Here is a 12,653-nt window from a genome sequence, read left to right as displayed (position 1 = left end):
TGAAATTTCATATCCTGTATGATCCAGCATCAAGATGCCTAGGAAGTACTAGTAATGGAATCACACTTGGAAAGATGGCGCGGTTGTGAAATAGCATAAGCATCTCTCCTTTTATCAGAATATAAAAATCTCTTCATAAATTTTAACCTTCAACCATGACTGAATGGTAACAGTCAATGGAATGTCTGCAATATTTCAACAGTTTCAGAAAATGTCTCAATCATAGTTCAAATGTGGTCCGAAGGTAAAGATTTTTATGATGACATGTATTTAGGACCTAAAGACTGAAGGAATATATATTTTATTTTTTCTTAGTTTTCACATACTATTAATTTATTTTCTTCCAGGTAAACTAAATGAACACCAGAAATCAAAATGACTAATCTTAAACTTTTCAAAAAGCCTTCAAAGCAGCCAATTTTATCACAGAGTTTATCCACAGTATTTCGTGTGTGCATTATTCCCTCTTTCTTTTTTTTTTTTTGTCTTTTGTCTTTTTGTTGTTGTTGTTTTGTCTTTTGTTGTTGTTGTTGTTGTTGCTGTTTCTTGGGCTGTTCCCGCGGCATGTGGAGGTTCCCAGGCTAGGGGTTGAATCGGAGCTGTAGCCACCGGCCTACGCCAGAGTCACAGCAACGCGGGATCCGAGCCGCGTCTGCAACCTACACCACAGCTCACGGCAACACCGGATCGTTAACCCACTGAGCAAGGGCAGGGACCGAACCCGCAACCTCATGGTTCCTAGTCGGATTCGTCAACCACTGCGCCACGACGGGAACTCCGTATTCCCTCTTTCTAATAGTTTTCCATCTTGTTCAAATTCCTACTTATTCTTCAAGGATTAGGTCAGTTTCAATCATGTCCTACCTCCTCTGAGAACCCTACCCCCCTCCTACTCACCACTGCAGCCTTCCCTCAGGAATTGTTTATTCTTTCCCCTCTGACCTTAGAGCATCTCTCATATTATTCTATCCACATCTCTCCTATTAGACTATGACCATCTGGATGCCAGAGACCTTTTTTTTTTTAACCTCCAAATTCTCAGTGCAAAACAAATAATGTGTTAAACAATGTTTGGGATTTTAAGGAGTGAAAGCAACCAACACTGTAATGTCTTTTGATCAGTTACTCAAACAAAGCTTCCCTTTTATAGAACCTATGCTCTGCAATCTTGAATTTAAGGCAAAATATCACTGTGACTTGAGCAACAATCAGAATGTCTCTGCCAGGGACCATGTTATGCTCAGGGTGCATTTTCCAGCATCTAGGCTGATGTCCTCGGCCAGGATTCACTTCATGTGGATTGAGGGCCAGATTTATAGGAAAAGCTGCTCTTTTTATATATATATATATAATGTTTTTTTATTTTTTTTTCATTATAGCTGGTTTATAGTGTTCTGTCAATTTCAGTAATGAAGAACACCCATCTTTCCTAAATGTGGACTCATACCGCCTTTTGCATCCAGATTTCCTCTAGCAGATCCCATCCTCATTGAGACAGACTGGACAGTAGAGACAGAGAAGGTCATCAATAGCCCTTTCCCACCTACTTTGTGACAAAGTTACCTTAAACCAACTGCACTCAACTCCCCGCAATCCTCAAACCAAAACAACTCTCAAGGTGATGGAAGCCTTGACCCACAACCATGCTCCCAGCACACAGAAACTCTAGACTGTTTCTTTACGTAAGCCTTGATCACAAAGGGACAAACCAGGATGACTTGGGAAGAAAATGAATTTAACAGGTACAGATACTAATTTCACTACCCTCAAGAGCATGATTTCATTTCAACAAATAAGCAGGTGCAGCAATATGCTTTCTTGATTTGGTATTCCTGCTCTATCTAAAGCACATTGCAAAGGCAAGCAAATGTTTTGGCCCTGGCAGGGAGCAGTAGCAGTGGCTTTAAAACTCTGTGAGCCAGTAGGTGGGCAGGAGGCAAAGCGGATATCTTTGAGGCAGGCTCCAAAATACAGATTCATTTTGTTAATGTGGATGCTATTGTTTTATGTTGTACTTCTATTAGAAATGCTGGGAAGGGGAATACTGGGTTTTCTGGGGTCCTCACATGCAAATATTCGTTCACCACTGACACTTGAACAATTTAACACATTGGAAAATAAGTCTGTGTTTCAAATCCTCTGCACTGTGGAACTAAGTGTTCCCAGCTTGTTCTATTTTTGATGTTGGACCATTTCATTTTGAAGGCTTGGGGAAGATGACAGCCTTAATTTAGCTAACCATATTCATTTTGTTTTCATTAGTTGTTTTTGTAGTTTCATATTTTGATACTTGATCTGATAAATGTATAATGCCCAGAGGGTGCCTCTATTTGTATTAATAACAGCATCTCATTCACACTTCATCAATGATAGAACAGCTCAGCTTCACTGTCAAAGGAGCATGAATCAGAAATGTTCATGAGAGGAGGGATATTTATAACGCAGATGGAAACTACAGAGAGGGTGAGGTAGGTGGGTAGGGAGGAAAAGTATACTCTGAAGTTCAAGGCACTGTGTAGCAGGCATGGGTTCTCTAAACAGTTGATTTGGGCAAGTCCCTTAAACCATCTGAGCTCAGTATTTTCATCTTCAAAGTGGGTATGGGTCAGTAAAACTATAAAATTCATGATTCTGTAATTGCATACTTGCATACATTGAGTTTCTAATTGTATCCACACTACCTAATAGAGCAATTATGATCCTCGTGATCCCTTAACAGAAAACTTTAGAAAGAAGAAATGTATGGTGCAAATAATGTTGGGGGGTCAATAAAGAATAATAACCCTTTATTGGATGCTTCTGTGGTAGGCATTATGCAGTTTTATGCATGTTATGCTATTTGATCACCACTATCATATTGTTCTACGAGTATTTAATCCTTATTTAAAAAATTAAAAGCATCTAGCCTCAAAAAGTTTATGTAGCTTGTCCTGTCACATAACTACAACCAAAATTCAAATCCAAGACTCTTTGGTTTCTAAACCCGAGCATTTAACCGCATCACCTCTGAGTTAAATTCCAAAGCAGCCATGGTTAGAGGTTCATCTCTCAAGTGTCCATAGCAATCACAAGTGTCCATCACCATCACAGAATGACACACCATTTTGTTATGTGAATGTCCATACTATAGAGATTTGTTCTACTATATCACACTACACAATTGGTACAAAAGGTAGCCTTAGAATTAAAGGTTTAAAGAAACATCCTAAGAAACCATAAGTACTTGAATTTATTGTAGCCTTTGCTTATGGATATTGGCTCAGAATGCCTACACCAGGAAAATATGTTTATACTTCCCTTATTATTGTCAACACATTAGGTGAAATCATCTTTACATGCGTTTCCCTCACGAGACTTAATACGTCTGAAAAGGAAGACCTGAGCCTTATTTATCTTTAAATTCCCAGCACATAACCCAATGTTATGTATAGAATAAACAATAAATATCAGCTACACATAATTTAATGAATAAGCATTTCCCTAAAGCCAATTTATCCTGAAAATTTACCTTGGTATCTCTTCCTTTGTGAATCTCTAAAAAAAAAAAAAAAAAAAAAAAAAACCAAAAACCAAAAAAAAGCTTAAAAAACAAATATTTAACTCTACTAAAGTGGAAAAGGGAAAGCAGCGGAGGTAGAAAAAGAAACTGAATATTTGTAAGTATCCTTACAAAAGATGCAATAGCGCTATCAGCATGAAACCAGATGTAAATCTTACCCAAAGGTAGGTATCCTGAAAACTATATTTTTAAAGTGTATGTTCCTTATCTGATATAATTGATAGGAATTTTTTTTTTTTGGCTTTTTGCCATTTTTTGGGCCGCTCCTGCGGCGTATGGAGTTTCCCAGGCTAGGCATCCAATCGGAGCTGTAGCCACCGGCCTAAGCCAGAGCCACAGCAACGCGGGATCCGAGCCACGTCTGCAACCTACACCACAGCTCACGGCAACGCCCAATCCTTAACCCACTGAGCAAGGACAGGGATCGAATCCCCAACCTCATGGTTCCTAGTCGGATTCGTTAACCACTGAGCCACGACGGGAACTCCTGATAGGAAAAATTTTAATGGTATTTTCTATGAGATGACTTATAATGACTTCAAATATTTTATCCAGCTCTACCAAGAAGACGTTCAAAAAGTGGGCCATTGTTAAGATCCAAGTGACCAGTGGGGAACTGAACCTGTTAGCAGCTGAGGGAGTGTGGCTTTAGAAGACGTCAATGAAGCAATTTGGTCTTAAGTTACAACATGAAAACTTAAAGGTGTGAAAAAAGACCAGAAGAGTTCTGCTGTCATAGTAAATCTCTGTCCTTTGCCATATTAGAGGCAGGTAGACCATCTGGCTCTCATTCTTCCCATCCTTCTTACTCATCAGTGACCTAGAGTAAAGAACATCCCAGCGCAGTTATGTATATGGAAAATGAATCTATAGCCACCCCAGATTAGATTTCTCCATGACCATGAGTCATATCGAATAAATGACCATTGCTTCTTAAACACTCCTTTAAAATTATGTACAAAAATAGCTACTTAAATCCCCACTGAGTCCTTCTGTTGTCTTTGAATGCTGATTCAGAAGGACTATTTGCTGTTTAAAATCTTCAATGCCTTCTCTTCTAGTTTTTTTTCCCTTATTGTTTTGCACAGCAGAATAAAGAAATCTTAGTCATACTTTCAGGGATTCACATTAGCATAAATATTTCTCTTTTCTGTGCAATGTAAAGGTTCATCTTATGATGAAAAAGGAAGGAAATCAGTCTTTTGCACAGTGAGAATAATACTGTGTAATCAATAACAATTTTGCATAAAAGTATTTAATTTTAAGTGGTCATGATAACATTAAGTGGTACTATCTTTGTATTTCTCCTGCTTTCATTAAATTGCTCTTCTAGCTGTGTCACTAAACAGACAGGAGCACATTGATAGGTATCTGAGCTTGTAAAAAAATCAATCAACAAAACTCTCTGTGGTTTTTTTTGTTTCCAGTTTCTCTCTACCCTAGATCCTCCCTCCTCCCTTGGCTGCCATTCTCTGTGTCCCAGGAGACTGACCCCCTACCCACTGCATCAGCCAGGTTCCCTTCGAACTAGTCTATATAGCCATAGCCAAAGGGAGGCATCCCTCACCTGAGATTAGAGGAGGGGAGGGGAGGAAGAAGGTTGGGAAAATGTTTCCTTCTCCCTCTGCTCTGAGTGATGCCCTTCAACAGGGATAGTTCCTACATGGCAGCCCCTCATTCCTCAAGCTTTCTCTGATTCAAGACACACCATTTATTCCTTTTAGACTAGGGGGCTGGTATCAGCTTCCTGCTGTTCCTTGTCTGGGTGTCTAATACCTTTTCTGTTCCCTGACTCAGTAAGTCATTCTTTTTTTAAAAAAAATTTATTATAGTTGATTTACAATGTTCTGTCGAATTCTGTTGTACAGCAAAGTGATCCGGTTATCTTTTTCTCGTGTTATCTTCTATCATGTTCTATCACAAGTGATTGGATATAGTTCTCTGTGCCATACAGCAGGACCCTATTGCTTATCCTGCTGGGTCTTGACAGATACACTGTGAACTGAAAGTAGATCAACTTAAACATTTTCCATTCCAATCACTTAACTCTGTTGAGGTGCCTATGAAAACAATGCCCTGTCTCTTTGTGTAATTAAAGCCAGGATGAAACAGTTCAACAATAACGTATCCAGAAGGGATCCTTAATCCTGGCAATCAGGGAGCATACTGATGTTGATGAATTTTGTGCACTGGAGAATTCCTTCCCCTTGGCCCCACTCTGGAGTGACCCTTCTTGCCAACAGGAAAGGGACATCACACGCCCTCTTACCGCGGTGAGAACAGAGAAGGACAGAGCAGTGCTCAGTGGCTAGAGAGCAGTGCCAGAGTGATAACATCTCAGGATCTGAGACAAAAGGAAAAATCAATAATACTGATCACATCTTGCTTGAAATTGTTTACATTTTGTTCATCAGGGATTTTTTTTTGCATTAATTTAAATTGCTAACTTATTTCATTTTTAAAGTATTTATCTTGGTTACTGGGATTTGGGGCACCCTCTCACATTTTATACCCAAGATGACTACCTCACTCTCCTCACCCTAGTCCCAGCTTTTTTAGAAAGAGTCAGAAAATGGAAAAGTCCTCTTAAATTGAAAGACAGCCAAGGCTAGATAATGGTACTGTTATTAAAGATGCAAACTTGGAATTCAGACACACTTAAGTTTGAAGTTTTCCCCTACCACTTACTGATTGTGACCTTGGGCAAGTTTCTTAAACCCTCTTAGCCTCAATTTCCTCCTTGCAAGATGAAGATAATATAGGTCAACAAACCCTAATCTGCATTGCAACATCCAAAAGTTCTTAGAACCGAATGATTGTTCATATGTTTGGCACAAACAAGTTTTGCAGAAAATTCTGACTGAACTGAGGTAAGGCAACTCATTGTCTTTATTTATCCCACATAGGAAGCAATTACTTACAGAGTCATGCCTCAGATCCCAACTGGGAAAAATCAGCTAAGTGTTATATGGACCGAGTAGTCTATCTGAATCTAAAAGTTCTGAATTCAAAAATTCTGATGAGCCCCAGGGTTTTGGATAATGACTGTGAACCTATAATAGCTCTTTGTGGGGATCTAGTGAGATGCTGCATGTGAGTAGATCAGAGAGTGGGGCATCTGGGGAAAACTCACTGGACAATGGGCTTTCCCAGAACCCTGGAAACTGGGAAATGGAGATTCTGTCCCAGGCCCTGACGCTGCTTGCTTCTTGGTGGAAGCTGAGACCTTGCAGACACTGAATTGGGTTCTAGAGGCAAGCAGGTTATATAAGTACTTCCAGAAAAATGATGTAAGCCCTAAAGATTAAAGGGCAGTGGCATGGCAAGAACGATGATCTGTCCTCTTGTGTGGACAGTGCCTTAGGCAGTTATGGGCTCCTGTTACATGTGGGGAGAAGTCAAGGAAGCTGTGCTGAAATACTGTGTCTGCTCCTGTCCTGTGGGGCCACCTCTCTACTGATTAGGTTTGCATCCTTGGCTAATTGAATTAGGAACTTCATGTAACCTTGCAGTTTGTGTGTTGGGAGCAGGTCTCTTCCTAATTGATCTGTAACCTGGCGGAAGCGCTGCTGCTGCTGCCGTGCTCAATAAACATTGCTTATTAATGTCATCTTAATCATGACAGTTTCCTAACCACCGGCAACAGGGATTTTTCAAAATTGAAGCTTTCTTAGAAATCAGTTGATTTACCATACAATCTTTGAGCCATTGCAGATGCAGAGAAGACAATTTCACTATAATTATGACTAAAAGCTTGATTGAAGAAAGTGAAAATGTCCTCTCCTAGCCTGGGGTGGGATGAGAACTCTATCAGCAGATCGTGAATGAGGAAGAGACATCTAGCCTGGACCTTAACAGAGACAATTCCTTTAGTGGTATGTGACTAAAGGATTTTACCAATTTCCAGTAAGTATCAGAAGTTAATTTCAAAGCCTGCTTTATATTCTTCAGAGTACCTTGTTTTGAATTATGCTGATATTAACTTGCACCATATAGAGGTTTTATTTTCATAGGATGAGTCCAGTCATCCTCATTTTTTTTTTTTTTTGGTCTACACATTGCCTTTAGATGATTAATCTGACTGGGGACCCCTGTCTATATCTTCAGTTTGAGTCTGGTGCTCAGAATGGGCAAAGCATCAGAAGATCAATGGGAGGTTGGTATCTGGGGAAATCACCTGTGAAGATGAGCCAGTGAATGGGCATGAACACCTCTTGCACTTGCTGATGTTAATGACTTTGTGTACCTACCAGAATCATCTGACAAGGTGGCCAATGGAGCAAATCACTGGACTCCTTATGTCTGTTTCATTTATAAAATTAGGAAGTTGCACTAGAGCATTTTTTTTCAGAACTCTTTCCTTGTGTTATTTTTTTAAAGTAGGAAGCCCAAAATATGACATAAAATAGATGCATTCTGTTTGAAGTAGGTGGGCCAAGTCCCTCTTTTATCCCCAGGTTGCCTGCCTCCTTCCAAAACACAAGGCTCCAAAGAGTCTCATGAGAATCAATGGACAGGTGGTTCCTAAGAAAGATTCCTTGTTGCTCTAGCACTCTCTAAATCCACAAATATATGAGATTCTAAAAATTGCCATTAACTACATGTCCAATGTATAAACCTGTAGTAAACATATATACATAGTATCTTATGTAAACTTTAGGAAGACCTTACAAGGTAAGGATCATTTATCTCCTTACAAAGATGAAGGAACTGAGGCTGTAGAGTATAAATAACTTTCTTGAAGTCACACAGCCAGTAAGTGTGTCCCTAGAATTCAAATTCAGTTCAGCTGCCCCCAAAGCCCACATGCTAACCAGTATGTCTATAGGGGAATCCAAAATAGAAAAAAAAAAAAAAAAAAAAAACCATTCTCGTGAATAAATTGCTGGGAAGAGTTTGCCTGAAACTCATATTAAAAGGACCTGGGCTTCACACTGGCTTCCTTTCACTCTATACAATATCTTCTCTTCTTCCCCTCTCCTCTTTTCCCTCTAAGCCACCTGTCCAGGTATCTAGAAAGTGATGGTAGGAAACATGGTGATTGAGAGCTGCCCAATTTCACCACATACACACTAGGAATCAAGACAGCAAACACCCAGGACACTTCTTAGTGTCAGTCGCCCATCTCTGGACCCTTCCACTGTGGACCCCTCCAAGGGGCAGGATAAGGGCTTAATGTGGTTGCTCCTGCTGCAGCTGGATAGCCGTTCTCAGAGAAGAGAAGTGAGAAGTATGATGCCTCTGAACAAAATCTTAGAAGATGGGTCTATTTCACAGAAAGATCGTTCTCACTGGATTTGAAAAAAAATGGCCCTTACTTTTATTTTCACATTGAAATATCCAACTCTTAAGTACCTGCTTTGGTCATGCTTTATAAATATGTAAAAATCTGGAAGTCCAAGATTGTGATTTTATTTAGGATTTTCCTTCACTATTTGTACAAAGTATTACTTGGACAAACGACTTCCTATCCTAGTTCAGCATTCTGCTTGTTTGTAAGTTGATTGAGTTTTCTTTTTCTTTTTTTTTTTTCCTTTGTTTTTTTGTCTTGTTAGAACTGCACCCACGGCATATGGAGGTTCCTAAGTGAGGGGTCAAATCGGAGCTGTAGCTGCCGACCTACACCACAGCCATAGCCACAGCCACAGCCACAGTAATGTGGGATCCAAGCTGCGTCTGCCGCAACCTATTCACCACAGGTCGTGGCAATGCTGGATCCTTAACCCACTGAGCAAGGACAGGGATTGAACCTGCATTGTCATGGATACTAGTCAGATTCGTTTTGGCTGAGCCACTCCCAAGAGTTCTCATTTTTGTTTTTGGTTTTTGTTAAACAAAAGGATTAGTTCTAAAGCTTTCGTGCTTAATAACATTTTCTGGGTTGGCAGATCTGTCCAAAAAGTATTTGTAGTGTCAAATATAAATCCAAGCATTGAAGAGATCAAAACACAAATACTAACAATTTTCATATGTACTTGTCTGAGGTTTTATGTTTGGTCCTCTCTATAATTCTTTAGGATGGCAGTCCAGAGAAATGTCATTTCCCTTCTGTGCAAAGAGGAAATACATCAAGAGGTTAAGTAACTTGTTCGTAATTACACAAGTGACCCATGACTTGAGCCCAGCTCTACTGATTTAGAGTCAATATACTGTAGTTATTTGAAATAAATTTCTCTAGCCATCAGAAAGTCTGAATTTTAGTAATTGTCACTTCTCTGTTATTAGTTCCTAATTCTAACTATATAAATATACCCTTGATGCTCTAGAAGTCTCACTGCCACCTTCCTTAAAGCAGTTCACTTGGCTTTTCCAGGTAGTATGATCAGTGTTGCCACCTGTAGAAATGCAGCTTATCTTATTATGGAGCATCGATCTATAGTTAGAGAATTTCTAGATCTGGTCTACTTAACTGTCCATAAAGAGGAGTTATGAACACCTAATCTTATTAAGCTCATTGAGCTTTATAGATGTAGCAGAGGGGTCGGGGGAGAAAAGAAATTTTAAAAACACAAATTAAATTGTGCGTCTTTTTGGTAATTTTTTCTTCTCTTTACTCCCAGTTCACCTCTTGTATTGGAACCAATAATCTATCTCCTTCCAAACAATGCTATTTAGTCAGCATACCGTGTGATATTGTGCCATGTATCATAAATCCTCTGTTCAAAATGATCCTAATAATGCAATCTTTTCAGCTTTGCAAGGGGGAAATTAGCCTTAGTTGGAAAAGGCATTTCTATAATTCATTTTTAATCATTTCAGTGTCAGTAACCACATATGCACCTAAATCAATTTTGGATCAGACCATAAGTTGGGTCATTAGGAAAGAATATCAGGACAATGAAATAATAGAATAAACTAAACACAGCCCATATGGTATAACCCTTTTACTTCTCCCTTCTTAACTCTTTGAACCCAGCTTTTATCCCTATCAGTGAATACTAAAATGGCATTATTAAAAGAAATTATTCCCAGTGCTACACAGCAGGATCTCTTTGAATAAAATAAATAAATAATAAAAAAATAAATAAGTTATTGACTTCCTTAACCAACGAAACCAATGGCCCTTTCTTCAGCTCTTGCTATAATTTGAACTCTACAGAGCATCTGACTCTAATAATCATCTACTCCTTAAAATACTCTTCTTCTCTGAGTTTGAGGATATGAAGCTATTGCATTTTTTTCACCCTTTTGAAAGTCCTGAGTTTTTCCTTCACTTACTCCCAGTGTTATTTTTTTCTTCCTTTTCTCTCAAATTACCTTCTATTTCAGATGTCACATCTAGTTTCCAGCTTCAAATAACATTTTAGGGAAGACCTCCAAATACTAATAATTGTAAATTATCTGTTAGAAATAAATGAAACAATGGAAAGAAGAGACACAGACAGTGACTAATCCATATACTGCTAGCAATTCTCTGGAAAGAGAATCCATGTGTTTCTTGAAAAAGTGATAAACTAGATTTATACTTTATGAACTGTTCAATATTTTATCCTTGTTTATAAAGCTAATAGTTTTCCCCTTCTGCTTTTGGAGTTTGGGCAAGTTTCTTGAAACCTTTTCACATAAACTTTGCCTCTTTGTTTCTCCTTTCTGAAAACATAGGGACTTGTAATATCTGGATTTGACATTATTTATTTATATTACATTTATTAATATAATAATTATGGAACTTTGAATATTAGCTCCTTTATTTTATGCCATACTACACAGAAATAGGCCATGCACAAAGCAAAACTTAAGCAAGAAAAGCTTACAAAAACTATGAACCTATATGAAAAATGTTAAAATGAAATTATTTATGGTATTTTTATGGATAGCCGTCCCAAAATATTTATTTGCATAAAGAGTCTTCTTTTTATATAAATTAAAACGTCCATGGTAATTTTGAGGGAGACAGCACTGAAAGGAACAGGGTGCTTGAGTCAAGTCACAAGTCCATTTAAAGGTTTCCACAACTTTCAAATCGAACCTCCACTTCTTTATTTTTGAAGCAGAATTATTACAAATGCCTGTCGGGATTCCTGAGAGGAATAAAGGTTATAATGTAAAACGCCTAGAACATAATAGATCCTTTTTCATAGCTTAGAGCATATTATCTCCATATGGAGGAGGAGGACCAGGACGCTAAAATAAATCTAAATGAAATGAAGCAAATCAGACTGTAATTCAACTAAAATCAGGAAGCCGAGTTCAAAACAGATCAAGATATCCTGCACCATACTTCTATTTGGTATTCATAGCAAGTGTAATCACAATTAATATTTAAGTTTTCATACTTTTGTAATAAGGGAAAGAGCTAAACAATATGGCAAAATCCAACATGTTTAAAGGCTCTTCTATATGTGACAAGAAAAGTTAAGAATTTAAGGGATGCCTGGGTGGTTTGCTGCTCTGTGCAAGGTTATCAAATAAGTTTTTGTATACTTGCTTACTTGCATTATTGGATTATTTGATCTTAGCCTTATGGAGTATGCTATTAGCCTATGAAATATTGAAACAAATTTAAAGCTGGATATGAGCACAGGAGAGTCAAGAGAACCTGACCAATGAGCCTTATCGAGTTTAGCTTCAGGAAGGGAAGGGTCATGTGCACTGTATCTGCCATCACTGGTAGTCTGTGGGTATTAGATTGCAATTTCATAGCTGTATGGGTAGGTTTCTTTTTCCCCAAATGCCTCTGAAACAAACTTTGATATAAATGCTTTGTGCCTCCACAAACCTTAGTAAACTCAGAACTTCATGCAGTAAAAGGATGTTTCCTCTGCCTCAAAAATCAATCACTGCAAACAGCAGAGGGAACTTGAACTGCTTCTGGTTGGTGTCAAACGTAAAGAAAATACCTTGCTTCGTGAGGATGAACAACAAAATCCTAGCAACTGACCTTTGAGTAGTTAGAGGAAAATGCTCTATTTGCTTCCCTGAGCCAATTGAATCATGAGGCTCCTTGTACCATGGAAAAATATCAACTTCAAGTAGAAAAAAAAAAAGGAATGAATGAACAGAATGTTTGATCAATTAATGGCTTCATATTAACCATATCTTTAGCAGGATAGGCCTAAAAGAGTAGCCCTATGACAAAAGCTACGAAATAATT

At 38.4% G+C, this 12,653-nt stretch overlaps 1 long non-coding RNA gene across 11 annotated transcripts in view; it reads right to left on the bottom strand.

Moving 5' to 3' along the window:
• The window catches only part of LOC102160169 (uncharacterized), a 426,691-nt gene that overhangs the window by 199,925 nt on the left and 214,113 nt on the right, over positions 1-12,653 (bottom strand). The window lies entirely within an intron of this gene.

Source organism: Sus scrofa, chromosome 1 (assembly GCF_054392235.1).
Source record: "Sus scrofa isolate SSC_HxYL_T2T_F1_AM1 chromosome 1, Sscrofa_HxYL_maternal_Yorkshire_Landrace_v2.0, whole genome shotgun sequence".
Taxonomy (NCBI): domain Eukaryota; kingdom Metazoa; phylum Chordata; class Mammalia; order Artiodactyla; family Suidae; genus Sus; species Sus scrofa.
The sequence above is the reverse complement of the archived record's forward strand: the minus strand, read 5'-3'. Positions and strand labels throughout refer to the sequence as shown.